The sequence below is a fragment of the Leopardus geoffroyi genome, chromosome A2 (assembly GCF_018350155.1).
Source record: "Leopardus geoffroyi isolate Oge1 chromosome A2, O.geoffroyi_Oge1_pat1.0, whole genome shotgun sequence".
NCBI lineage: Eukaryota > Metazoa > Chordata > Mammalia > Carnivora > Felidae > Leopardus > Leopardus geoffroyi.
Window position 1 is genome coordinate 22819322 of NC_059331.1, and position 27847 is coordinate 22847168.

The window sequence follows — 27847 nt, forward strand, 5'->3', positions numbered from 1 at the left end:
GTCTCCCATCTCCTGCTTGGCGCAGTTCAGAGTGAGCTGAGCCTCCACCCCTGCCTGGCATCAACAAGACTAAGTGAGGCAATACAAATTGAGGGTTGTTTGCATTCTCCTTTCTGCCACCCCAGGGTGGCACTAGCCTCCCCCCTCCACGCCCACACAACAGCAACGAGGCTGAATGAGATGGTGTGAAGCAGAGCTACTTGGCACTCTGGTTCGGCCCACCTCCGTCAGTGCCGGTCGGGTCCCCTCTGACTTCAGTGACACCGGCCAAGATGGCGTGAGGTGGGGCTGTCAGTTCCCCAGTGCCTCCAGTCTCAGTGTGAGTGGGTCCCAGTGGGGAGCTGAGTGTCCATGTCTGTTCTGCAGCAAAAGAGCGGTGTTCCACTCCTCTCTCCAATCCTTCCCTCCTCCAGTGGCGGTAGAGTCCAACAGGGAGTCAGGCTGACGTGCCTACTCAGAGGCCACGGCGTGACGTGACCTGAGTCCCACTTTCCCCAGAAAGATGTCAGTAGGGCTGAGAGGACAGCTGAACTGCCACCCTACTTGAAGGCAATAAAATCATATGGCTCGGTGTGTCACTTTTGCTGAGATAGTGTGGATGGGGTCCAGTGGGAAGCCAACACGCACCCACCCAGTCCCCTGCTATACCTCAGTAGGGGACGGCTGCTAAAAGGGAAGATTTAAGAGGAGCCAGAGTCTCATAATATAAAATCCAGAATGTCCAGTACATAGTGGAAATCACGCATTATACCAAGAACAATGAAAAATTACAGCTTGATTGAGAAAAGACAGTTAACATCAATCAAGAATGAATTGAATGTTGGAATGATCTAACAAGGGTTTTAAAGAAACCATCATAAAAATACTAAAAAAGCGATTACAAATTCTCTTAAAACAAATGAAAATTGGAAAATCCCACCCAACAAATAGAAGTTATAAGAACCAAATGAAAATCGTAGAACTGAAAAATAGTCTGTCTCCCTCTCTCTTTCTCTCTCTCTGTCACACGCACGTGCGCGCACACACACACACACACACACACACACGCTTGCTAGATAGGCTCAATAGTTGAGTAGAAATGACAGAGGATAGAGTCAGGGAACTTGAGAACAGATCAGTAGAACTCATCCAGGAATTTACCCAGTCTGAAAAGCAGAAAGAAATAGATTGGGGAAAAGAGAAAGAATAGAGCCTGGGGGGTGGGGGGTGTCTGGGGACAACAACAGAAGAACATAATACAGAATATTATGAATATAGTAGCATCTGTATTAGCAGAGACAGTGAAGGAGAGGGGAGAGTGACACTGAAAAAGTATTCAGAGAAATAATGGCTGAAAACTTCTTAAGTTTGGTAAAAGACATAACCTATAGATCCAATGAGCTGAAGTTGAGTAAACTCCAGATAGGATAAACAAAAAGAAATTCACATGAAGGCTCATCAAAATTAAATTTCTAAACACTAAAGTCAAAGAAAATAATGGATTCATTACTTACAGGGGAAATTACCTGTTTGATTTACTGTGGTCTCTCCTCTGAAGCCAAGGAGGCCAGAAATGGTATGATATATATATTTTTTTTTATACCAAGAGAAAGAGACTGTCAAGTTTAGCAAGACTATCTTTCAGGAATGAGGCAAAATAGAGGAATTCTTAGAGTAGGGAATACTGAAAGATTTTGTTGTCATCAGGTCTACCTAAAAAGAATGGCTGAAGGAAATTCTCTAAATGAAAGGGCTTGAATTCAGAAAGGAAAGAACAGAACATTGGGATGGGTAAAAACAGGTGTGAATGTAATAGACTATCCTTTCTTAAATCGTGTTTTATGGTTGAAGTAAAAGTTATAAACCCTAATGTGCTGCTTAGTGTATATGGAAGTACATAGAAGACAATTACATGGAAAAGGTGGGGAGGGTAGAGGGCCCTCAAGTTTTCCACATGTCACCAGAAGCTTCTCTACCAGTAGACTCTCATAAGTCATGTGTCCATATTGTAATACCTGCAACGACCACTATTCCAAATTGGTCATTCTCCTTCCTGAGGTTTTTCAAAACATGATTACACACCTGTGTATGTACCTTACAAAATGCACAGTGTTGGCTTAGGAGCATTTTACAGAATTGGTTCCATAGTCTACATGGTATTCTGCAATTTTCTTTTTTATTTTTTATTCAGTATACTTTTTACAACGATTCCTCGTAACTACTATGCTAGCTATGAATGCACCACTTTATTTTTCTGTTCTCTTATTGAGAGATGATTTTCAAGACATTTTTTCAGGTTAGCCATTACAGGCAATGCATAATGGACATGCTTGTTGGAAGCTCTTTGCGTATGTGTGTGTGTTTGTTTTTGAATTTTTCTAATTGAAATAAAACCCCTTGGGTATTTTCTCATGTATTGTTTCCTTGGCTCACTCTGGCCCATATGCTGAGTTAGATTCTTGCAGATCCCATTGCTTTCCTGGAAATGCAAGCCCTAAGGAAATCAGACGATGTGTGCCTGCATCACAGCAGGCCTTGAGCCTAGGGGTTCAGACATTGCTTGTTGCCCCTCCCAAATCACAAGGATGTTCAAGAAATCTTGTCATTATGTCCACAGACCCCGGATTGCTCATAGATCCATATCCTTGAGGATTCCTAGGGGAACGAGGAAACTTGTTCTCTTCTTGATTCCTTAAGGTATGGAGGGACATGACCCCTTGTACCTCTCTGGTCAGCCAAGATGGCTAAACTAGTCAGTAAGCCAAGTAAATGGCAGCCAGAGAGGCCAGTGCTGCACTCAGGTGGCAAGGGAAACAGATACTCTGTGGCTAAGAGTGTTTTCAGGTTGGTACACTAGCATTCACTGGCCGGAAGTGGACAGACAGTATGGATGGCCCACAGATCATTGGTGGAGTGGGGACAGGATACATTGGTGTCAATTGTACATAGTGTTTACATCAGTTGCAGAGTGTGTATGTCAGTTTTGTAGTGGTTGTGTTCAGGAAAATATTAGAGACAAAAAGAATTATAATAAATTAGTGATGATTGAATGACTAAAGATTTTCTGAGGACAAGAAGGGCTTTGTTAACTCCATGAGAAGGGGATAGGAAGCTGGATGGAGCCACTGCTTTGTTATCATGATGCCCTTTGCACGAGGAAAAATCTATTGGTTTCTCTAAGTGATTTTTTTCTTTTTCACTTCCTTGTGGGTAACTTCTTAAATATGACTGTAAAATAATTCGAAAGCTGACATGTAGGGAATTTTAGTTCCTAATTTATGTTTCATGATATGCCTTAGGATGGGTGATGTACCTTTATCAGCTCCCACATAAGGGCATGAAGACTTTTACAAATAATTTTAAGTTCTGAAAATTCTCCTAAGAAAACATTGCCTTGGGAAGTGAGGATGACCTCTTATTTCGGATTTTCAGAGCAACTCTCTGGGAGGAGGGAAAACTCTTTGAGAAATCTGTGTGTAATTAATGCATATTTCTTTGTTTAAAGGAAAAACTGAATTGGATTATTATTAAAAGCATTTAAGGTGACCTGTCTTCTGTAGTAAGGGCATGTAGATGGCTAAATTATGATAAAGGGGATATTGTATTTGTCAGCTATTATTAGTCAAATTTGCATAAAAGTAATCATTATAGTGAGACATTAAATGCATTAATTATCTATTAAAGGGGTAATTTAACAGTCATTAAGGGAGGCACTAGTAGATTGGTGATCATTTTTGCAAATGATGTACTTGATCTAAGCTTTATATAACACCAAAAAGATTAATCTGCTGTTTTTACTTTGGTCAAATATACAGTTTGTTTCTGTTTTCTGGTAGCTTCTTTCAAGAATCGAATATTGGAATTAATGAGGAAACAAATTTTGTGCCTATGCCGTAACTTTGTACAAGATTCATGGAAATACCAGTACCAAATTTTTGACCAGGTATGGGTTGGTGACATTGATTGGCTCCATATTTCCACCTTCCATGGGTGAGAAACCTTGCCATTGTCTCAAGATCAACAGCTACAAAAGTAGGTTCATCACTCTCCCCAGTGCCTCCATCACGTTAGTCTAATGGCAGTTGGAGGTGCCCACTTCCCATCTTCTGGACACCACAGCTAGCAGCCTGGAGTCACCTTTGTCCAGCCCTTCTCATGTCTTATTTTGAAATGTCTTTGTCTCCATTGGGGTGACTGTGCTTGCAAATGAAATAAACCCACTCACGCTAACCTCCACAGATGAGATTAATTTTTAAAAAACATCAGGATAGAGAGTCAGCTTTTGAAACCTTGGGCAGCAGAATAACAAGGTCTCCTGAGGGCCTGGGGCAGGACAAGGGAAGTTCTTAGAAACCAAGGTACTCTCTTTCCCACCCACTAGCATCTGCCACTCTCCTTTCAGCCTCTTTCAGCACCGGTTTCTTGGCTTTGCCAGGAGCATGGACCCCAGCCCTGAACTTACGTGCCTTTCTGAGGCCAGTGCTGGCAGTGAAGGTTTGAGTGCCAACCCCACATTCCCAGTAGGGAGAAACTGTGGCTCTGTTGTCAGCATGCTGTGGTTCAATAAGCCCCGGTTCAGTAAGCTGTGGCCAGAGGACAGGTTCTGTCACAAAACACGCCTCAAGGGAGGTAGTTGCAGAGAAGGCTGGTGGCTGGCAAACCACCCAAGGTAAGTCTGCGCTTGACCCCTGAGATGTACACTTTCCTTGCCACGGGAGACCAAATTCTCACCCTCTTGCATTAGGAAGGGTGGAGCCAGCCCTCACTGTTTTCCTCCCCTCCCATCTGTCCCTCCTCTCTCCCCTCCTCACAGCTGCGTGATATGCTTTTCCAAGGTAACAATGATGTCACACCACTGTCACACTTGGGTCTTTCTGATACTCTGATACTCACAAGTCCAGACCTCCTCTTGCATTCAGATGGCTCTCTGACCTTGTGTGGCCAGGTTCATCTTCACTGCCCTGTAGATCATTCCAGCACCTAGCAGGCTTGTGACCCACTGTCCTCTTACTCACACTGCAGATCCGTGTTCCTGCTTTGCTTCTTCTCTGGGGTGTTCCCCACCCTGTCTTCTCTCCATTTCCGGAGATCCAGCTCAGCCCAGGCAGACTTGGGTTTAAGCATCTGGAGTTTGTGTGTGTGGAGGGGTCATACCAACTTGAGGGATTGGTATGCAAAGCAGCCAGCATTGAGCCTTTGTCCCGGGGGCTGAGGTTGGTGTTAGGAGTGATGTCAGCAGTGGTAGGTGTTTCTCTGTCAGGTCCAGGTCAAACCCCACTCTGAGCATGCTTCTGTTTCCTACCTTACCATGGTTTAGCAAGTGACTGTTCTGTAGTACATGCTTGTGTTCCTGAACGCTCTTGCTGGATTATAAAGTCTTTAAGGTAGTTCTGTGCCTTCTCTTTCTTTTGAATCATTGCACTCAGCACTCAGGAAATGCTTTCTTCTTCATTGTTAGACAAATGTGATCTAGTTCAACTCAATAAATGTTTTTAAGTGCCTTTTAATGTGCCAGATATCATTCACTGAAAAAAAAAAATTATCCTTGACCCAACAAGGGCTTATGGGGTGAATAAATTACGAAGGATGGTATATTTGATTGGCATGGTAATGGCACAAAAACTTTTACTTTCAAGTCTCTAATTATGCATTGTTTTATATTGACTCTTGAACAAAGAAAACCACAAAGAACTATTCCCTTTGCTTGAATTTGCTTGAATTATTGATACAGACTTAAGTAATGAACCCATCGTGGTAGACTCTACAGGATGTCTCACAGAGCCTGTTTCAGCCCCCTTCTCCCTTGCCTTCTCTGTGACCTCTCAGCCTGTTGTACCACTACGGATGTCCAGTGACCTGGCTCTGACTGATGGGGTATTGACAAATGCTCCTGGAGCAGGTTTCTCCCATCATTTAACAACATAAAGGTTTGTAAAGAGAAGGCGTTTCCTCCTTCCTCTCCCTCCTACCTGGAACGCATGTGCTATCTATGCCTGGAGGTGCAGCAGCCGTTGTACCATCATGAAGATGAAAGCCATCGGCTAAGGATGGTGGACTAGGAAGATGGCAGAAGCTGGTACCTCGATGGTATTCTTGAACTGCACCTGCCCTTAGCTGCCCACTCTGGACATTGTTGTTCATGAAAAGAAAGCAAAGCTCGTGCTTATTCAAGCCGTTGTTGGGTGGCTTTTCCATTCCTTGTAGTTGAATATACTGTCAATGAATTAAAATCCACACAGCATCATCAAATCTTTAGCTGAAGAGTTAGAAGAACCATTCTGCTTGGTTGATCTAGCTCAATTCAGTTGCTGTTTAATCATCATTTATTCATCCATTAATCCAATCATCTGCATGTCCATTCACTATATATGAACAGAACAAGGGGCTACTTACTGTATGTGCAGCATTGGGCCAGGTTCTCTGAGAAACAGGGTTCACATCTTACTTGTGGCCAGCCACAGATGAAGGAAGGTCAGAGACCTCGTGGAGAAAGACCTTGGGCTTTGGATGCATTGTGGAACTAGCTGCTTGGGAACGTGAACATGATCTGCATCTCCCTGAGCCTGCCTTCCTGTAGAAATGGCCATCCGTAGCTGCTTATAGAGAAGGGCCGTGTGGAACATTTAATGATATAACGTATGTCCTGGCACACCACACAGGTACTGAATGAAAGTCTGTGGGGAAGAAGGCAAAGGGGAACTGTCGATGAAGAAAATCACCGTGAATCAACTTACTTTATTGGTGAAAGAGACTACGTGCAGGCAGAGGTTTTAGGGACAGCTTTATATGCCAGAACCAGCCTCCAGGGAATTCAGGCTAGACCAGGAATTCTTCCATACCACCAGCTGTCTGCCTTTTCCTGGGTTGTTTAGTTTTGTCGTCTAAGTATATGCGTGTCTGTGTGTGGTGGGGAGGCGGGCAGGCGGGCGGGCATGGTAATGAGGCACAGTTCATGTTAGGCAGTGTCTTAGGTTGTGGTAAATTTGTTGCAAAACTCATGACTGGCAGGCTCCGGTTTCTGTATACTGGATCACCATATAAGGTATCCCCGTCTGTGATTGTTAATTCTTTAAGGCTTCTTTGCTAGGAGGAATTAGGAAGATGGGCGGGGGGGAAGGACCTCTTGCACTGGGATGCTCTCCTGCCCTCACCTGACAGGTCTGCTCAGTGTTTACTGGGAAGAGAGAGACAGAGCTTCCACGGACCCCCTGGCACAGGGCTCTGTTCTCCATCTGCGGCCGGCTGGCAGGGGTTTGGCCTCCTTTCCTCACAGGGTTGGTCGTGTCGTGTTCAGCCTTCATGTGTGTCTCTTGCCGTGTCTTGTCTTTAATCCAGGCAGATAGAAGAGATTGGGAAGGAGAACAACTTTCACGGTTTCTTCTTTTGATCTGCATCATGGGTCACAGATCAAAGTGGCCACAAAGTCATCTTTGCTTTATAGAGTTCTCAAACATGCTGCTGTTTTATTTTGTTGGGGAGAGCAGACTGAGGATTTCGGTTTTATGTACTCTAGTTCTCTTTGCTTCCGGACTTCACTGTGCTGTTCAATGTTGATGGTGGATGCAAAACCACCAGGTGATGCCCCGTTTCTGCCACCAAAGCAAGGAAAGAGTGGAGACCTGTCCACGTGTGGTGTAACAGACAGTGAGTGTGACGCCCTGTTTCCCCCTTATCATCTATTTCCGTCTTCTTTTGGATGCTTCCTTAGGGAATGCCCTTGGTTGAAGATAGTAACCAGCTTCCCAGCTTTCCCTTAGCCAGAGGGAAGCTAGACCCAGACCTGGCCTGTCAGACTGTTTCAGGACTTCAGTTTGAACAGAATGTCCCCCTCTTTCTCTGTCATTTTCCTGACTATAAGGTGAATACTTATTGCCACCTGGAAATCCATGGAGGCCCTCATGCCTTCTTTCTTAAGTTTGATTCTCCAGTCTTCCTGTTGATTCTGTGACCCGTATGCTCTCAAAACATTCTCTCTTGGTTTGAATTGCTACAGTGAGTATCTTTTGCTTGCAACTAAAGAACGCTGCCTGATGCAGTGGGCCTTTTCATAAACTAGCCTATTCCTTTTTTTCTTTTTAATGTTTATTTTTGAGAGATAGAGAGAGAGAGAGAGAGAGAGAGAGAGAGAGAGAGTGTGTGTGCAAGCGGTGGGGGCGGGGAGGGGGGCAGAGAGAGGGAGACAGAGGATCTGGAACAGGCTCTGTGCTCACAGCACAGAGCCTGATGGGGGCTCAGATCCATGAACTGTGAGATCATGACGGGCGCTGAAGTCAGACGTATAACTGACTGAGCCACCCAGGTGCCCCTAGCCTATTCCTTTTCTTGCACATTCCCACTTCCTGTTGTCCACAGACGACTGCCTCCTGAGATGGTAAACAAATCAAGGGGACCAAGTAACATGAGTTGGAGCCCCATAATGCTGAACCTCTCCTCCCCAGGGGGCGCTTAGAGCTGCCAGCAGCATGTAGCTGTCACTTTGGTTGGCTTTAAGTTAGTGGTTGGCCTGAATTTTGAGACCCTCAGAGCTATATGTCTCTGAATAACATGGCTGTAGGGGCTAACGATTCCTTACTCAGAACTTGGCTCATTGCTCAGGACTGCTTTTAGGGTTTTGTCTCTTATTAAAAATAGCAATCCTGTTTGCTATTACTTTAAAGATAGATACCCTCTTTTTCGGAGAAGAATGTACCTCTCCAAGTGCAGCTAAGATCCTGCATCCTCCATGATATCCTCCTCTCTTCGCTTCTACCCCTGTCCCTGAGCAGCGGGCCTCTGCCTGCCGTAAATGAGCCAGAACTTCATGTGCCATAGGATGCAAACCCCAGAATCCACCTGAGCCAGACAGGTGTTGGATGGTAAACAGTGGTGATTCTCAACCTCACATGAGGAATATGATGGCAGGGGAAGGGGCTGGGACTAGCACAACCCGTGTCCTCTCTGAGGGGAGGGTCACCACTGCTCAGCTCCTACCCCTGCTGCCATGTGCAAAGGTAGGTCCACTGTTGTCAGAGCTGGAAATCCATAGTTTGAAGTGAACCACCTCACTGAAAAAAGTGTTGGCAATGAATTGAAATTTAAAACACTGTGCAGACCTTACTACTTTGGCCCAACAGAACAGACCTGCAGACTGATCCTAGCCTCTGGTCTCTAGAACTCTTGACTTGCATACTATTAGGTAACAAGGCCTGAACTATATTAATTCATAGAAAAAAAAGCAACTTCCTAAGCAAAACACAGAAGAATGTGTATAGGCTGTATGTATATGCATTTGTATATTTATATAGATATGTGTGTATGGGATGTATAGATAAAGGGACAGGTGTCTATATATATGTGTTACATGTATATAAATACACATGCACACACACATTTGTATATGAATGGGGAGAAAATCAAGAATGTACATGAGTGATTATTATTGTCAGTAACGATCATCTCTTGGAGGAAAGGGGTGGTGGCGAGCGTTGGGATGCTTACAGCTTCTGGGTCTCATTTCTGTTACGTGTAAGCTTTTAGTTTCAAACCTGTCTTACTTTGGTAGTCAGAAAAGCCGAAAAGGATGCATCTGGCATGGCAGGAGGGGGTGGGAGCCTGATGGTGCTGTATTTGTGTGGTGACTGCAGCCACTCCCTTGTTCCAAAGGCTGAGTGTTCCCAGGGCCTCTGCCTGCCCTGCTTGTCCAGAGCTGGCTGACAGCAGGAGCTGCCTCATTTTTGTTGACCTGCAGTGCCCATCATAGAAGCTGTCCCAGCATGTGGGTGACCACTGGTGTTCTCTGAGCGGACTGAGTGAGTGGATGCAGCGGAGTCATAGAAACAGCTCTAGTAACGAAGAAGGTTGAGGGCAAGTTTGGGCTGCCAGCATTCACTGTATAGTTGCCTCAATGCTAGGTTTCATCCACTTGTGTTCATAGAAGAGGAGACGTTTTCACGTCTTGCTCCACATGTCTTTGCCAATCTGTAGTTTTACAAGATGCTTTGAGCTTGACACCCTCTGTGTCTCCTGATTGACCTGATGTCTTCCTCTCGTACCTGCACACGATCAGAATCAATGCCCTTACCTGTTCAGGTTCTCCGTTCCCAAACTTTGGCGAATTTGGTCAAGAACTGTCATGGAGGAAAATCTGTGCAGCATAGAGAGAAGAAAGACTCCCTGCACAGAAGGGAACAAGGAAGTCTCCGGAAAGACCTGAATCAGGGGAGGCCCCACAGGTGGTAAGGAGGAGGGAAGAGGCCAGAGGCCAGGTGTTTAGGCCTACAAGTCAGGCCTCTTCCACACTGCACTGTTGTTTTTCTTTAAACACGTTTAAGGGTGCCTGGGTGGCTCAGTGGGTTAGGCATCTGACTTTGGCTCAGGTCACGATCTCACGGTTTGTGAGTTCGAGCCCCGCATTGGGCTTTATGCTGACAGCTCAGAGCCTGGAGCCTGCTTAGGATTCTGTGTCTCCCTCTCTCTCTCTGCCCCTCCCCTACTCATGCTCTGTTTTTTTCTGTCTCAAAAATAAATAAACATTAAAAAAAGATTAAAAACGTTCAGAAAAGGATAATAAGCAATATAACAAATATCCAGATTACCACCCAGAATTAATGGGTATTTTCCCTCTGTTCGTTGTCCTTTTGTTTCCTTTCCTTGAGGAGTATGGCGCCTTCTTGATCCAATCCCATTTGTGGTATAGTCAAAACGACTGGATTCCTAAATGGTGATATTTAAGGAGGCATCAGACAGTGGGTCTAAGCCATCCTGGAATCCAGGCTGAGGATGACGTTCTCATCCCTCCTGCAGTGCTGGGCCGCCTGCCATGAGTGGTCTGGTGTGACTGCCCGTGCCAGTCCCACACAGTATTCTCTGCACCTCTGACTCCCCCGGAACGGAATGTGTCTGAACCGTGTACTCCAGAGATGAGGCTGTTTCTACATTCCAGATTCTTCAAGGTGGGATCTGGGACAAGGACACCTCGGGAGGAGCATTTTTTTAAGCTGAGCACTGACATCTCAGTTAGTTACACAATAGGTGCTTTTTCCAGCCAACAGGACCGTCCTTGTTTGCAAATGTTGTGAACCAGGCGTTCCAAGCTCATTTTTCCTTTGATCCGCATTACACAACTTTTCTGAATGCTCATCTGTTCCAATTCAAAATAGATTAAAACCGCCACATGAATGGCAGCTGCAGGTTTTTGTTTTTCTTAAAAGTCCTCTATCTGAGGGGGGAAAAATCTGAGAGATTGTATTATGCCGGGTGAGAGTATTAATGCTGAATTCCTTGCCAAGATGATGAGCATGGGGAAAGTATGGAAGGAAAATAAAAGGGGAATCCTGGAAAGGCAACTTGTCTGAGGAGAACATGGGGGGCTTCAAAGGCTGTTTCAGGAGGGGTACTGAGACTGGTTCAAATCTCAGAACCTCAAGTGGCTGTCAGAGGAAGTTTCCAGAAAGTGAACTATTTCCGGTGTTTTGTTTTCATGTCCGTCAAATGTAGAATACACAAGGCTGGTAAACCAGACCACAGAAGTGAAGACTCTGTATCTCATGTGTTGTGGTGGGGCCTCTGTGGCCTGGGAGTCATACAGTGCTTTTGTTTTGTTTGTTTAGAGTCTTCTTGGCCTCGAACGATGACAGGAGGGCACCCATCTGTTGCTTCTGCTGACACTTAGGCAAGACATCGCTTGATTCTTACTAAGTCACAGTTATATATCAGAGCAAATATGGGCCTGAGAATCCAGCTTCCCTATTCTCTTGACAATGATGCTTTGGCAGTGGTGGAAGAAAGCCATGAGGATTAGTCTGTCTGTCTATCTGTCTATCTATCTATTTATATTTGTATTGTATTTTTTAAAATTTACATCCAAATTAGTTAGCATATAGTGCAACAGCGATCTCAGGAGTAGATTCCTTAGTGCCCCTTACCCATTTAGCCCATTCCCCCTCCCACACACCCTCCAGTAACCCTCTGTGTGTTCTCCATATTTATGAGTCTCTTCTGTTTTGTCCCTTCCCCGTTTTTATATTATTGTTGTTTCCCTTCCCTTATGTTCATCTGTTCTGTCTCTTAAAATCCTCATATGAGTGAAATCATGTGATAATTGTCTTTCTCTGACTGACAAATTTCACTTAGCATAATACCCTCTAGTTCCATCCACGTAATTGAAACTGGCAAGATTTCATTCTTTTTGATTGCCGAGTAATACTCCATTGTATATATATACCACATCTTCTTTATCCATTCATCCATTGATGGACATTTGGGCTCTTTCCATACTTTGGCTATTGTTGATAGTGCTGCTATAAACATGGGGGTGCATGTGTCCCTTCGAAACAGCACACCTGTATCCCTTGGATAAATGCCTAGTAGTGCAATTGCTGGGTTATAGGGTAGTTCTATTTTTAGTTTTTTGAGGAACCTCCATACTGTTTTCAAGAGTGGCTGCACCAGCTTGCATTTCCACCAGCAATGCAAAAGAGATCCTCTGTCTCCGCATCCTCACCAACATCTGTTGTTGCCTGAGTTGTTAATGTTAGCCATTCTGACAGGTGTGAGGTGGTATCTCATTGTGGTTTTGATTTGTATTTCCCTGATGATGAGTGACGTGGAGCATTTTTTCATGTGTCGGTTGGCCATCTGGATGTCTTCTTTGGAGAAGTGTCTATTCATGTCTTTTGCCCATTTCTTCACTGGATTATTTGTTTTTTGGGTGTTGAGTTTGACAAGTTCTTTATAGATTTTGGATACTAACCCTTTATCTGATATGTTGTTTGCAAGTATCTTCTCCCATTCTGTCAGTTGCCTTTTAGTTTTGCTGATTGTTTCCTTCGCTGTGCAGAAGCTTTTTATTTTGATAAGGTCCTAGTAGTTCATTTTTGCTTTTGTTTCCCTTGCCTCTGGAGATGTGTTGAGTAAGAAGTTGCTGTGGCCAGGATCAAAGAGGTTTTTGCCTGCTTTCTCCTTGAGGATTTTGATGGCTTCCTGTCTTACATTTGGGTCTTTCAACCATTTTGAGTTTATTTTTGTGTATGGTGTAAGAAAGTGGTCCAGGTTCATTTTTCTTCATGTTGCTGTCCAGTTTTCCCAGCACCACTTGCTGAAGAGACTGTCTTTATTCCATTGCATATTCTTTCCTGCTTTGTCAAAGATTAGTTGGTCATACGTTTGTGGGTCCATTTCTGGGTTCTCTATTCTGATCCATTGATTTCAGTGTCTGTTTTTGTACCAGGATTAGTCTTTCTTATAGTGACATATTACTGAGAACTAATCTTTGAGCTATTTCAAATGACACTTCTGATTATTCCAAAAAGGAGCATTCTACTATTGGCCTTGGAGCCCTTGGTAATGGATGCAGGTCATTCAATAAGACCTCTGGGAGAAGGTTCCAGAAACAAGCAGCTCACACTGAGTTTAACAATAGAAAATGCCTTTTAGTGGATTAGATAGAATAGAAAAATCAACTCAAAGTAGCATAGAAGTTTATGAATAAGACCATGAATACAGGGTCTCTGATGAGGTTATAAGAACACCTGAATCCTGTGTTCATGATTCAGCCCCATATTCCTGGGCTAGTCCATTCTCAGGCAGGCTGAGGAACCACAGCACTAGCTTTATTTTCCAGGCCCAAAGCTGAGTGGAAAAGAAGAATCTTCTTCCCTGGGAGTTCAACCTAAGCGTCTCAGAACTGAGGCTCATTGCCTCTGATTGGCCTGATAAATTTAGCCTAAGTCACATGTCCAGCTCTGAGATGGCCACTGAGCACTGGTTGCTAAGGCCTGGGTCAGAAGCCTCTCCCCTGGAACAGGAGGAGCCATCTCCTCTAGACCCAGAGTCTAGACCATGTTCCATCCAGGGATTCAAACAATTGCCATCAGGACGTGGACACATTTGAACAATGCCATCAGGAACTTCTCTCGGTTTCTTTTCCCCGTGGGTTGTTTTCACTCTCAGATAAGTTATGTCCTTCCTAGGTCAAAAGGAGAGAAGAGGTCTGGTTCTATGAAAAAACTGGAGGGTTGAAACAAGAGGTAAAATAGGGCTGCTGAAAGGCCCACACCTTGCAGAAAGTGCCAGTGAGCTAACAAGAGGGAAGATGAATGAGCAGACCTCATGTTCTTACCAGTGTGGTCTGTCTGCACCTCGTTGGTCACCACCGAACCATGTATCAAACCACCCCAGACTTCCAGGGTGTTTGCAAACCAGATGGATTCAGCTGTCTCTGTTGTCCAGAACTCAGGTCTTAGTGACAGGTGCTTCACTTCTGCATTATTTCATAATTAGAGCATCTTAGTTTTCCAGCTGCAAGGTGAGCTATGTTCTTCTATTTGCCTGGGGGGGGGGGTCATATGTCATCTCTGAAGAGATTTGTTCATCTTTAGGTATTTTGTGCCACTTCATGTCTCAGTTTGACTTAGGATGAATTTAATAATGGAGCCATATGAGACTTTGTCTTATATATTTTAGAGTGGTCAGTATCACTCAATCAGCCTTTCAGTGAAAAACAAGAAAAAGCAAACTACTTTTAATGTGATAGTTGAACCGTAGTTTTGAATTCTTCAGTTATGCATGCTACCTTGGAATAACATGGAACAGAGGAGTTGGATCCAAGAATCAGTACATGTTCTGTTATTAATCACACTCAGTTAATACTTCTTAGGGAGTGGATAGTACAAAACACAGGAGAGAGAGTGCCCTGGCTTCTGATATAAGCAGTATGAAGGAAAAGAATTGCTCTCATTGGCTACTATTGAAGAATTGGTTAAATACAGGAGTTTGTCTCTACATGTAGCTGAATATATAGGGCAAGTGAACTTTATTCCACTCAATGAACATAGTGTGTTCATGTTTTCAATGAAAAAGATTTGCTAATTTGGCATTTTAATTTTGTTTCAAGTTTGCTTTTCCGTATATCAAGGAAAGTAATAAACTCAGTGCCAATTTTATGTCACTCTGTATCTAAATAAATATACACCCACAAGCTCTTGTACTATTTGTTTCCTCTTTGGGCATTCTATCTGTAAATGCAATAATTGTAACAACTAGTTGTTTATGGAAGAAACTGTTCTGAAGGTATTTACTTATGTAATTCTGGGTTTTTTTCTTTGTAAGCTAAATCAATCTACAAATCAGGTTCACAGTTCACAGGTTTGCCATTGATTGGCTCTGGGGAGCTGAGTGAGTCTTTGTATTAGTTTCTTTGGGCTGCCATAACAAAGTACCACACACTGGCTTAATATAGCGGGGATTTATTATCTCATGATTCTGGAGGACAGAAGCCCATTCACAAGTACCTGTTGTTAGGACTTCAACATATCTTTTCAGAGGACTCAATTCAACCCATAACAGTCTGCCCAAAATTCACATCCTTCCTACATACAAAATATTTTCAACTCCATCCCAACATCCCCCAAATCTTAACCCATTCCAGCATTGACTGTAAATCAAAAATCTCCCCTAAACATATAATGAATCCAAAAGGCCCCGACTCTCATCTTCTGAATCATCTAAACCAGGTATGGGTGAGACTCTAGATACAACTCATCCTGGAACAAAATTCCCTTTCCATCTATGGACCTGTGGAACAAGGTATCTACCTCCAAAAATATAATGGTGGGACCAGCATGGGATAGATATCCCCATTCCAAATGGGAGAAATTGGAAGGAGTAAAGGAATCAGGAATCCTAAGCAAGTTTTTAACCCAGCAGGGCAAGTTTCATTAGGTTTGAAGCCCTGAGAATAATCTGTAACTCCAGGCTTCACCCTGGGACCAGGTGGCAACCCCACTCTTTGAGTCCCACTTTCTTTGGCCTCTGAATCTGTGGCTCTTCCCTTTGAGTCACTCTTCCTTCCCTTTGTCTCATCTCTTGTCTCTTCCAATCCAGACTGACAGTATTTCTACTGATGTAACAGTCTTCCATGAATGTCAGGGGGGTCCGTGACAGTAAACCAGAGGGCTCTGCACAGATTCTCCCTGGATGATCCCATCTCTATTCCTTGCTCCTGTTGAGGTGGTTGATTGGATACATGACTCACACCCATAATCTCTGTAGCCAAAAGTTGGCTCACCCACACTCTTGGTATTCTTTCCAGAATTCACATTCTCATTTTTTTGTTATTTGGATAGGTGAAAATTTTTCTGAATCACCAAGTGCTGGTTCTCTTTAGTTTCACAATTCCTTTCTCAATGTATCTCTTTCCTCTCAAATTTGACTGTAAGCAGCAAGGAGAAATCAGGCCACAACTTCTATGCTTTCCTTTGAAGTCTCTTCAGTGAAATATCCAAGTTCATCATTTACAAATTCTGCTTTCCAGTCCACAGAAGAACATAACTCAGCCAAGCTTCCTGCCACTTTCTAAACAAGGATCGCCTTTCCTCCACTGTCCATCACACGTTCATAATTTCCTTTTAAGGCCTCACCAGAAGAACCTTATAACGTTCCTATTTCTAGCGACATTCTGTTCCTAATGATATATTTATTGTCTAAGATGAAAGGAGCTTTCCTGTAGCTCTCTCTTCTTTCTGAGCTCTTCCCAGAATTGCTTGCGATGTCCTTACTTCTACTGACAGTCTCCTCAAGGCAATCCAGGCTTTTTCTATCCTGCGCCTCAAAATCCTTCCAGCCTCAACCCATGACCCATTCCAAAACCACTTCTACATTTTTAGGTGTTTGTCACAGCAACCTGCTATTTCCCGGTACCAGAATCAGTGTCCATGTCCAAGGGCTCTGCCATAACAAAGTGCCACACACGGGTGGCTTAAAACATAGGGACTTATTATCTCATGGTTCTGGGGGCTACAGGTCTGAAATCAAGTTGTTGGCAGAGCTGACCTCCCTCTGAAGGCTCTAGGGAACGCTCCTTCCTTGCCCCTTCTAGCGTCTGGTGGTTCACTAGCAATCCTTGTCATGTTTTTGGTTTGCAGCTGTGACATTCCCATCTCTGCCTCTGTCTTCACGTAGCCATTTTCCCTCTGTGTGGGTCCACATCTCTGTGTCTCTTCTTACATGGACACAAGTCATATCGGATTTAGGGCCACCCTAATCCAGTATGATCTCATCATAACTTACTACATCTGCAGAGATCCTCTTTCCAAATAAGGCCATCTTCACAGGTTCCTGGGGTTAGAACTTCAACATATCTTTTAGAGGAACATAATTCAACTCACAACGCTATCCTTCTGAGGGTTTTCACTTTCCACATTTACACAAACAGGACGTTTTCGGGTGCACGTGACAGAGCACACCAATCAAACTACCTTAGTCTGAAAGAGCCTGTTTGGCTCTCATAACGGCTATATTCACGGGTAGTTCAGATGTCATCAGGGCTTGGGCACTCTTTCTCTTTCTCCGTTCCCTGTTCCTCTGTGCTATCTTCATTCTCAGGTAATTCATGCTGGGTTTTTCTCCTTTCTGCTTCTTTTTCCGAGAAAAGGCTGCTCTTATCACAGAATTTTTCACAAAAGTCCTAGGCCCTCCTGTCATTAGCTTCACTCTGCAAAGTGCCTGCCGTGCATGTTGAGGACATGCGCTTTGCTGCATAGTTTGTGCACTGGTTCTCTCCTGCATCCGGAGGTGTGGTCAGCCACATGGGCTGAGATCACAGAAATTAAGCTGCCATTACCAAAGGGAGAGGGAGAGCCCGCCAGGTAGGCCGGCACAGATAGATGACCATCTCAGTCAGTGTGGGAAGGGGCTGAACCAACAGGTCTCTGAGGGCCCTTCAGCTCTCACCGCCCCCACTCCCCCCCCCCCCCCACCGCCGATTCTTGGCCAGATCGTTATATATGGTAGCTTTAGTTTCTTTGCCAATAGAGCACTACTGCATAAGGTGGTTTTTTAAATTTAATTTTTTGGAGGGTCAGCTTTGATAAAGTATAATTTACATACAATAAAATCTACCAATTATAAGTGTTCAGTTTGGGGGCACCTGGGTGGCTCAGTCGGTTGAGCGTCCAGCTCTTGATTTCAGTTCAGGTCATGATCTCACGGTTCGTGAGTTCGAGCCCTGCCTCAGGCTCTGTGCTGACAGTGCAGAGCCTGCTTGGGATTCTCTCTCTCCCCTCTCTGTCTGCCCCTCTCCTGCTCACGTTCTCCCTCTCTCTAAAAATAAATAAATAAACTTAAAAAAGTTAAGTGTTTGATGAGTGTAGACAAATGCATTCAGTTGTGTAACCACCACTTATAGTAATTGTATTCACTGCATAAAATATTTCCTTTACCCCCAAAAGTTCTCCTGTACCCCTTGATAGTCTCCTTAACTCATCCTTCATCCCTGATAATTTATGATCTGCTTTCTAATATTACAGCTTTGCATAGTTACTTTTTTTTTTTTAAGATAGTCCACTGAAGTACTTGGTTTTTAACTTTTATGGCTAGAGTTAAAGCCCTGGTACAGTTTTACATAAATAGTAGCTTATTTATGAATGGGCTTGGAGAAATTAAAGAGAATCCATTCATCATTTGAGGATGAACCAGATGCCACTGATGATATTGAATAATTTTAACCTATGAAAAATGGCAGTTTTGTAGGGTTCAGTCTGATAAGAGTAGGATAAAGAAGTCACTCAAACTACTCCTAATGGTTGCTGCATAGGGAATATGGTGTCAACCATCTTTGTCCCTTGTCTTTGACTCATTTGATAAGTGTGGCTTTGTGCTTGGTGATGGAATTTGGATTGTCATCTAGGCTGGTGTAATATGATAAAGAATGTGTTATCATTGTTTTTTTTTAAATTTTTGTAATGTTTGTTTATTTTTGAGAGAGAGACAGAGTGTGAGTGGGGGAGGGACAGAGAGAGAGGGAGACAGAATCCCAAGCAGGCTCCAGGCTCTGAGCTGTCAGCACAGAGCCTGATGTGGGGCTCAAACTCACGAACTGTGAGATCGTGACCTGAGCCGAAGTCAGACGCTTAACCGACTGAGCCACCCAGGTGCCCCCAAGAATGTGTTATCATTGTAAGAAGGGAGCTTTATTATTGAAAGTGATTTGCCTGCTGAGTGACCGTTCTTCCTCTTTTAGTAATATCCCCTGATTTTCCTTGGGGATCCATCAGCCCACAGGGTTTATGCCCTGCCCCATGTCTGGCTGAAGAGCGATATTTTACTGGTCACAGTGATTGGTTCACAGATGAACACATGACCCTGCTAGAGCCAATCAGAACCCAACACTAGGACTTTGCTGGAGCTACTGAGGAAGACATGCTCTTTTCTACTACAAAGATTTCAGCCCAGGGCTATGAAAGCCATCCTGCCACTCTGTGGAGAAAGCCTGATTGAGAGCAAAACTTATATAGAAGGAAATAGAGCTGAGAGTCAAAGAGTGAGACAGAATCTAGATGACATTATTTGAGGCTTTGTCATATCCAGCTGTGCCTTAGAGTCATATTCCCAGATATCTCAGTTACATAAGCCAGTGCTGTTCTTTGCTTATATCAGTTGGACTTGTATTTTTTTCTGTCACTTGCAACTGCAGAGTCCTGTCTGTTACAGCATGCCATCCCAAAGAGATTAGTGCATGATCCTGTCCCTGGAAATTGTTTAAAATAACTACTTAATGGACATCAAAACCAAAATCATTTTAAGAATGCATCCCTTTTAATACCAACAAAAAAAGGAAGTCTTCTATCTTGGTTGAACCTGACAACAAAGGGAAAATCTAACACTTTCTGTCCTTTTCTCTCTTTCTCTCTAAGATGAGACACAAACATTTTAGAGAGAAAAAAATATCATTTTGCTTCAATCTATAGTTTAAGCTATAATATGCTTTGGAGAAACATTGGAACATCAGTGGTAGAAGAAAAATATTTGGTAGTATGGATCATCACATCTCCTATTTTTCCAGGGCAAGATAGGATCAAGGAAGCAGTCTAAGAAAGCCCCCAGGGTTCCACTTGGGAGTGACTTGGGCTAATAAAAATTGTATTTTCCCTTTTCAGTTTATTCCAGTGTTCTCTTCTCTTGATGAGCCTGGGTGTGTGGCATGGGTTCTCACCAGTGACCTGTCCCCACTTCCTAGTCCTAATTCTCAACCAGATTTGTGTCACAGTCACCCAGCTTGGTTGAAAGCGGCTAGAAAAATCTACACCAGACTCTTCAGGCTATAGTTTTCCAGCAGAAACAATTTCTGGATCAATTAGTATCAACCGGATCCTGGTCTGAATTCTTGTTCTGCTCCGTATTAGGGCGGTTTCCTTGAAGATGGATAATTGCATCTCATTGAAAGTTGGTTTATTTAACTATAATAAATGAAAATAACAACAGCAACAATTCTCCTTTAGGATCACTATGAGGATTAAATGATATAAGGCACAAATAATGAACATTACAGCCAACATTTGAGTGTGTATTTTGTGCCAGCCCTGTGCTCAGAACTTCTACACTAGATTCTATTGGTTGCCCACCCAGCATCTTTACCCCTCTTTTCCATCCTACTAGAACCCTGATTTGGTTTAGGAATCTACTTCTCTGGAAATCCTGTATGTTTTTCCAGGGGTCTCTTCCCTTTGGGGAAAGCTTATCCTTCCTTTATTTCCTTTGCACATGATTGGTTTAGGTTTGGGCATGAGACCAAACTCTGGACAATGAAACTTGAGGGGAAATCTGTTCGTGGCGCCTCTGGGAAAATGTTCCCTTGATCCTAACCTTCTGCTTCTGGACAGCATCGTTTCTGAATGCAAAGACCAAAGCAGCTATACCCATCTTCCACCCACAAGGAAACAAAATAATCACAGATTGGCAAAGGATAGAAGTGGAAAGAACTTGGGTGTTCCAAGTCATTGTCGACTGAACCAGCCATGCTCTGCCCTAACATGGGACTTCCTGTTATGTCCCATAATACAGTTCTCCATTGTTTATGTCAGGTAGAATCTAATTACTGACGCAGATTTATTTTATTTTATTTTATTTTATTTTATTTTATTTTATTTTATTTTATCCTCAAGTGGCTCTCTAAGGAACCTGGTTGGTGTTCAGTGCACAGTTACTCTTCCAGGATGCTCTGCCATCCTCCAATCTGCTGAGTGCTAGGCTGTTTTCAGCCTGCTATTTGTTATTTGATTGCACCCCTTCCTGTTGTTCATTTGCTTCTGACTTTTCACAAAAGGACTTGATGCCACACAACTCTGTGGATTTATAGAAGGAAGAGATGCTCTTTGCTCATGTTTTGGGAGGAAGACTGCTCAATAACTGACCGTATAAAAGTGAGTGTATTTCCTCTTGGAATCTCCTAGGACAGAGCTACGCACATAGTAGGTGTGTTGCTGTTTTATTGCTGCATAACAAGTTGCTGCAAATCTAGCTGCTCAAAAGAATACCGATTTAATTTTTTTCCCATGTTTGTTTTTGAGAGACAGAGAGAGGCAGAGTGTGATCAGAGGAGAGGCAGAGAGAGAGGGAGACACAGGATCTGAAGCAGGCTCCAGGCTTTGAGCTGTCAGCACAGAGACCAATGCGGGGCTCGAATCCACGAACCATGAGATCATGACTTGAGCATAAGTTGAATGCTTAACTGACTGAACCACCCAGGCGCCCCAAAATAATACCAATTTATTATCCCATAGTTCCTGTAGGTCAGATATTTGGGTAGGCTTGCCTTGGTTTCTGGGTCTCACAGTTCTGAAATCAAGATGTTAGCTGGGCTGGGTTCTCATCTAGAGGCTCTGGAAAAAGCCACCGTCCAGTTCACTCAAATTATTGATAGAATTCAGTTCCATGTGGTTGTAAGACTATAGTCCCTACCCTCTAGCTGTTGGCTGGGGGCTGCTTTCAGCCCCTAGAAGCTGTCTTCTGGCCCTAACATGTGGCCCTTTCATCTTCAAAGCCATCAAGGGCAGGTTGAAACCTTCTTGTGCTTCAGATATGGCTGACTTGCCCTTTGGCCAACAGCAGGGGGAAAAAGAAAACTCTCTGCTTTTAAAGAGTTTATCTGACTGGATCAGCCCCAAATCTCCTATTTTTAGGTCAACTGACTTGAGACTTCAATTCCATCAGCAGAATAGCCCCAGATTAATGTTTAATTGAATAATTAGGGGGCAGGAATTTTGGATAGGGCCATCTTTAGAACTCTGATTACCATAGCAGTGTCATGTAAAATTATTATTATTATTATCATTATTGTCATCATTTTGGTATTGAATTAAGTAGAGAACAGACAGAAATTTTAAGTAAAGTATCAAATTCATTGAGTTTTACCTCTGCTAATTTCAGGACTCCTTTAATAATGATATTAGTGTTACTCTGGTTATATTGCCCATTGTTGTAACCAAGAAAACCACAACCTAACAGAAAAAAAACCCAAACAAACCAGTAATTATGCTGATGTTGTTGCCTTTTTTATTTTTGGAAGGAAGAGAATTGCTGATCTGGGCCAACATTTTCCCCTCAATGGCTGGCACCGCTTAGTAACATTACAAGTGTTATTCATATATAGTGTTTATTTATTTTGGGGTCTTGGGAAAAAACAAAAGTTACTTATTTTTTTTTAAATAAAAATGGATTTAAACATGTGGAAAAGTTTAAAAGAAGAAGGTTAGTACAATCAATATAAAATAGTTGTAAAAAGGGACCCACTTCATTATAATGTTGTGATTTCTGAGCCGTGTTGAGTTTCGATAGTTGCTCAACACTATAATTATGAGTAGAGCTAGGAAAGTGGGTGCCCTTCAAAAGTTTGGGACAGTTGGTTGGGATTTTGCAGACAATCCAGTGTCGAAAGGTTTTCTTCATCATTTTGTGGTGTTATCTTTGGGTTGAGAAACAAGGATCATATAAAAAGAAAAGTTCAGAGATTCCTGGTGGATTTTGCCACACTGTGGCTTATAGCCTATTTGCTAGAAACCCCATAAAGTCCTCCATACTAAAAATCAACTTTAATTAACTTTTTAAAAGAAAAACAGCTATTTTTTTCCTTCCTTCCTTCCTTTCTTCCTTTCTTTCTTTCTTTCCTTTTTTTTTTTTTTTTTTTTTTTTTGTCTGTTGTCTTCAAGTGAGCAGTCGGGGCAGCATTTTCCTCCCCATACAAATAAACAACAATAGGAGTCCTCGCTGACAAAAGGTTATAGACCACTGCCTCAGTTGATCTGTCTCCAGGAAAATAAGTTCAAAGCAAAGCACCAAATGGCATCTGAATGGGGGTGTAACTCTGTGGGCTGCCCTTGACAACCAATGTGGGCTCCCTTCTGTGCTGTGAACTATAAACCTGGGAAGAGTCTTGGAAATACATCAGTGCTGCCTGAACCCACTTGGGATCGTGGAAAAAGAGGAGGAGGTGATGGAGAGAGAAGCTCAGTGGTTGAGGAGTAATTGTTATGGAATTAGCCAGACTGGGCTTCAAGTCTTAGCTTGAAGGAGAGTTGGGCAAGTTGTAAGACTCTGGGCAAGTTGCCTAATTTTTCAAACTCTAGGGTCCTCATTTGTGAAATAGAGATTAATAATAATGTAATACCTGATACGGACTGAATATTTGTGTCCTTCCTTTCAAATCCATATTTTGAAATCCTAACTCCAATGTGATCGTGTTTGGAGGTGAGGCCTTTGGGAGGTGATCAGGTCATGAGGGGGAAGGCTTATGACTGTGATTAGTTCCCTTATAAAAGAGACCCTAGAGAGCTCCCTCAACTCTTCTGCCATATGAGGTTACAGCAGAAAGAGGTTTAGTCACATAGGAAGCAGGTTCTCACCAGACACTGAATATGCTGGCACCTTGACCTTGGAATTCTGTCTCTAGAACTGTAAGAAATAAATTTCTATTGTTCATAAGCCTTCCAGTCTCATAAAAGATACTTTACTATAGCAGTCCAAATGAACTAAGGCAATACCTCTTATCTTTGGGTGATTATTACAAGCGATGCATAAAAGCATTTAGCAGGGGACCTGGCATGCAATACTTAGCAAATGTTGGCTGTAATTGAAGGAGATTCATGAAAGAAGGAAGCAGGAAAGATTGAGAGAAAGAGAGAAATAAGAGAAGGAAGAAAGGGAATATGCTAAAATGAAACTATTCAGGGCAAACAGAAGAGGGAAGGTAGTCTAGGTCACCAGAATTCAATGCATGCAGAAGAATACATTTAAATTGAATATTTCATTGCCCAAGTGAGATTGAGTTCCAGGGATGAACACTGTTTACTGTGTGCATCCCTTTGAGATGCTGAGTTTCTCTATTCTTTGATTGAAGCTTTAAAGGACTGGCCAACATAGCCCACAGGATGCCTCTGTAATCCAGTGGTAATATTAGTGGAGCTCTGGAAATATTTTATAACCATAAGCCTTTATTTGTAAACTTACTCTACACTGAAAATGTTGGCATCAAAACTTTTCACTGTGACTTCGAGCACAGAATCTCAGGAGAACTGTAATCTAAGTAAAATATTACCTTGAATAGTGGAGCCAGTTGGGAATGAATGAAGGAGCTCAGGGGAGAGATTGTCCCCATGGAGCTTTAGGCTGAAGGGTTGAACTATGTTCCTCTCCCAGTGCTTAGCTTTGTTCTGGGTTCACTGCCACTGTAGCTGTCTGTTTGTGAGTTGCAAAGGAAGGAATGCACTTTTCATGACCACCAGAGTCCTCATTTAATCTGGGGCAGAATATCTCGAAGGACTGCCAGTGATTCTGCTCTTTGGAGAATAAGATAATTGAATCACTTCCTTCAGCAAAGTTGCAAATGATGTGGAAAGTCTCAGTTGCAGCAAGGGGAGAGACAGGAATAAAGGGCTTTTAGCTTTGGTTTGCTTTGAGATTTTGGTACTGACATCCATTCACTTAGAATAAGTGAAGAAATCTCCTTTGAAAAAAGTTAGCCAGCATACTTGGGAGGTACCATCAGTTTCCTTGGGCTCTTCTTGGGGTCACTGGGGAGCCACCAAGATCAACTGTTATTCTCTACGGCTAACTTTGTCTCTCTTTCAACCCTGTTTTGAGAATCAAACCAAATAAAAAGTGGGCCTCTTCGTTTATAACTAATGCCTTTGCCTAGATTTTAAGGCAGTTTCACAGCTTGTAAAGGTTTCAATCAATAATCCCTTTCTCTTTATTGATAAAGATGTAGGCGGGTGGTAACATGAGCATCTCTAAGTCTGGCTGTCAAGAAGCAGTAGATAGGATGGCAGTTTAGTGGCCGGATGTCCCCATCAGGGACAACATGGGGGTGGCTTGGGCCTGTCAGGGAAGGTCAGCAGAGACTAGCTCAGGGCCATGGCTCATATTGGTCACTCTGAGGATGTTCATTGGTCAGCAAATATATCTGGCTAAATTGGTCTTCTAGGAATGATACTGATAGCTAATACTCAGAGTGTACTGATTCATATGTAAAGGGATTAGATAGGTACCTGACATGGAGTACCTCACTCTGTGGGGAAACAACTATCCTCAATTTTTTGAGTTGGGGAAACTGAGGCACGGTTATGTAGGTTAGCAGCTTGACCAAGATCATCACAGTAATACCTAGTAAGTGTAAGTGGCAGAACAGGATTTGACACCATGCAGCTCAACTCCAGGGCCTGTGGGATTATCCACCCTGCCAGGCTCTCTGTCTCCCATGATTACTTATTTAAAACTGTATGGCCGTCTTCCCCCGACCTACTTCTCTTGTTGCAATTCCTCTCTCTAAGAATAGTTCCACCATTCATTCATTTGCACCAGCCAGCCATCTGAGGAATACCCTTGACTTGCTACCTCCTGTGTGCCCACCTCAATCAATCACCACGTTTTGTCAAACTCTACATCTCCACTATCTCACCTGATCCTTTGGCCCTATGCACCCATAGCCCTATCCTGCTCTAAGGTGCCCTGGTCTCTTGCATGGGTGTCTGGCTTAGTCTGCTAGCTTGTCTTCTGGTCGTCTCTCCTCTGGTCTGATCCCTATAGTTCCTAGAGATTTCTGGACTTCAAATTGGACCCTCTTCTGAGGTTGAAAGTCCTTTGTTGGACCCTCCATCCCATGACATGGAGCCATCTTCCCCACACGTGCCCTCTTCTGCATGATCACTTGATGGATGCTACTCAAGAAGAGTTTGAGGGCACTTTCACAGGGAGGGACCTTGGATCAGCATTGATAGACTTACTGCTTTTCAGTTAATGCCTCTGACAACCTTAGGAAGAAAGTCTCAATTTAGTATTAATACATCTTCAAAATCTTTTAAATTCTTGATTTTTTCATTTTTTAACCGAGAGAGAAAGCAGCTGTAGTTAGCTAGAATTTAATATCACTGCTTTTTTTTAATTGTAATTTTATGGTTACTTTCTACTTTATGGCTCACAATACAACTTTTTCCAGTTATAGTAGTGATACAAACTTATCTTTTATTTTTTTTTAAGTTTATTTATTTTGAGAGAGAGAGAGCATGAGTATGTACCTGGTAGTGGGGCAGAGAGAGAGGAAAAGAGAGAATCCCAAGCAGGCTCCATGCTGTCTGCGCACAGAGCCTGATGTGGGGCCCAAACTCAGGAACTGTGAGATCATGACCTGAGCTGAAATCAAGAGTCAGATGCCCAACCGACAGAGCCACCCAGGTGCCCCCAAACTTACCTTTTAAAGAGTATATTTAAATTTTAAAATAACAGCATGATATAAAAACTATTAATTAAGGAACAGAAAAGGTGATACAGTACAGCAAAAATTGATCATGGCTTAAGAAAGCCTGGAGTTCAGGGAACCTTAGTTATAGCACTTTCTGGAAACTGCTCCCCGCCTGTGTTCCTTGGGCTCAGCTCTCCCATATTTCCATCATTTGGTTTGTTTCTTGAAAGTGGGGTCCTGTGCATCAGCTGTCACCTTTCTTCCCTTGCCTACTCAGAGACGTGAGAGCTCAGTAGGCTAGACGGCCCCACATTAATCCTTGTGCCCTGCAGCCACAGGACTGTCATTGACACACATTATTTTACTAAAAATTTTCATTAAAGAAAGATGTTGTATGAGCCATGCTTTTAAACATGGTCAAATATTTGAAAGCACAGGATTGAATAATGTATTTTCAGATCTTGGAGGAATAAATGCTCTAGGATGCTCAGTGGGCAGCTATTATTCAAGCTTTTTATAGGTACTTACTCAGTCCGACATCGTATCATCTTCAGAAGCTGGGAAATCCAGCTCTGCCTCAGCAGGCTGTCTTCTCTCTTTCAGGGTTAATTCTGTAACAATCCAAGAGAATTTCTTCTCCCCTTAATTGTTCATCAGAATGTAAGACTCGCAGGAAGCTGCTCATCCCTAAATCTCATGTGTCTGCACAGGCTCACACAAGTCAAGTCTATGATAGGACTTAACACTTCCTCCTCACCTCTCAGCTGATACTACATGCACTCCTGAAGCAATTGCACTCAGTTTGCTGACCCTGAGAATGCATTTCTTTGATTTCTCATCATGCCTTCTCTTGGGGTTTTGAAGATAAAGTGCTTTTGCTGAGATTGTCACTTGGTACAGAACCATGGGGATTTGCAGCCACTGAGCCCGCATCCCATAATCAAAAAAGTTTTTCTGCATCTGAGATCACTTCATTATGCTCTCTTATCCTAGTTTACTGCCTTGTCCCGTCGCCAGTGTTGTTTCAGTTCCTGGGTAGTAGAAAATACAGGTTTCAGTTGTGAAATGGAGGTCTTATAATAAGAAAAATCATAAAAGCAGGGTTGCAAACAAATAAGTCATAGAATAAAATGTGTGTGAAAATTGTAAGCTTAAACATGGAACTTTCAGGAATTGCATGCTTGTGGCTAGTCACCTTGGGCTGCCTCCTGATTTCCAAGGACACTTTAATTCTTTCTCCAGTTGGGGCACTTTTGACGGAAAATGTGGACTTTTGCTTCCACATACCTGTGTGATGGCTGGTGTTAAAAGCCTCAAAATCCTGGGAACAAACTCCAGAATCTGAAGCGTATGGAAGAAGGGAGGTAAACTCTCAGGTCA

General features: G+C 43.0%; 1 protein-coding gene across 4 annotated transcripts in view; it reads left to right on the forward strand.

The window, feature by feature from the left end:
• CACNA2D3 (calcium voltage-gated channel auxiliary subunit alpha2delta 3) overlaps positions 1-27847 on the forward strand; it is an 866452-nt gene that overhangs the window by 280449 nt on the left and 558156 nt on the right. The gene's annotated exons all lie outside the window — the stretch shown is intronic.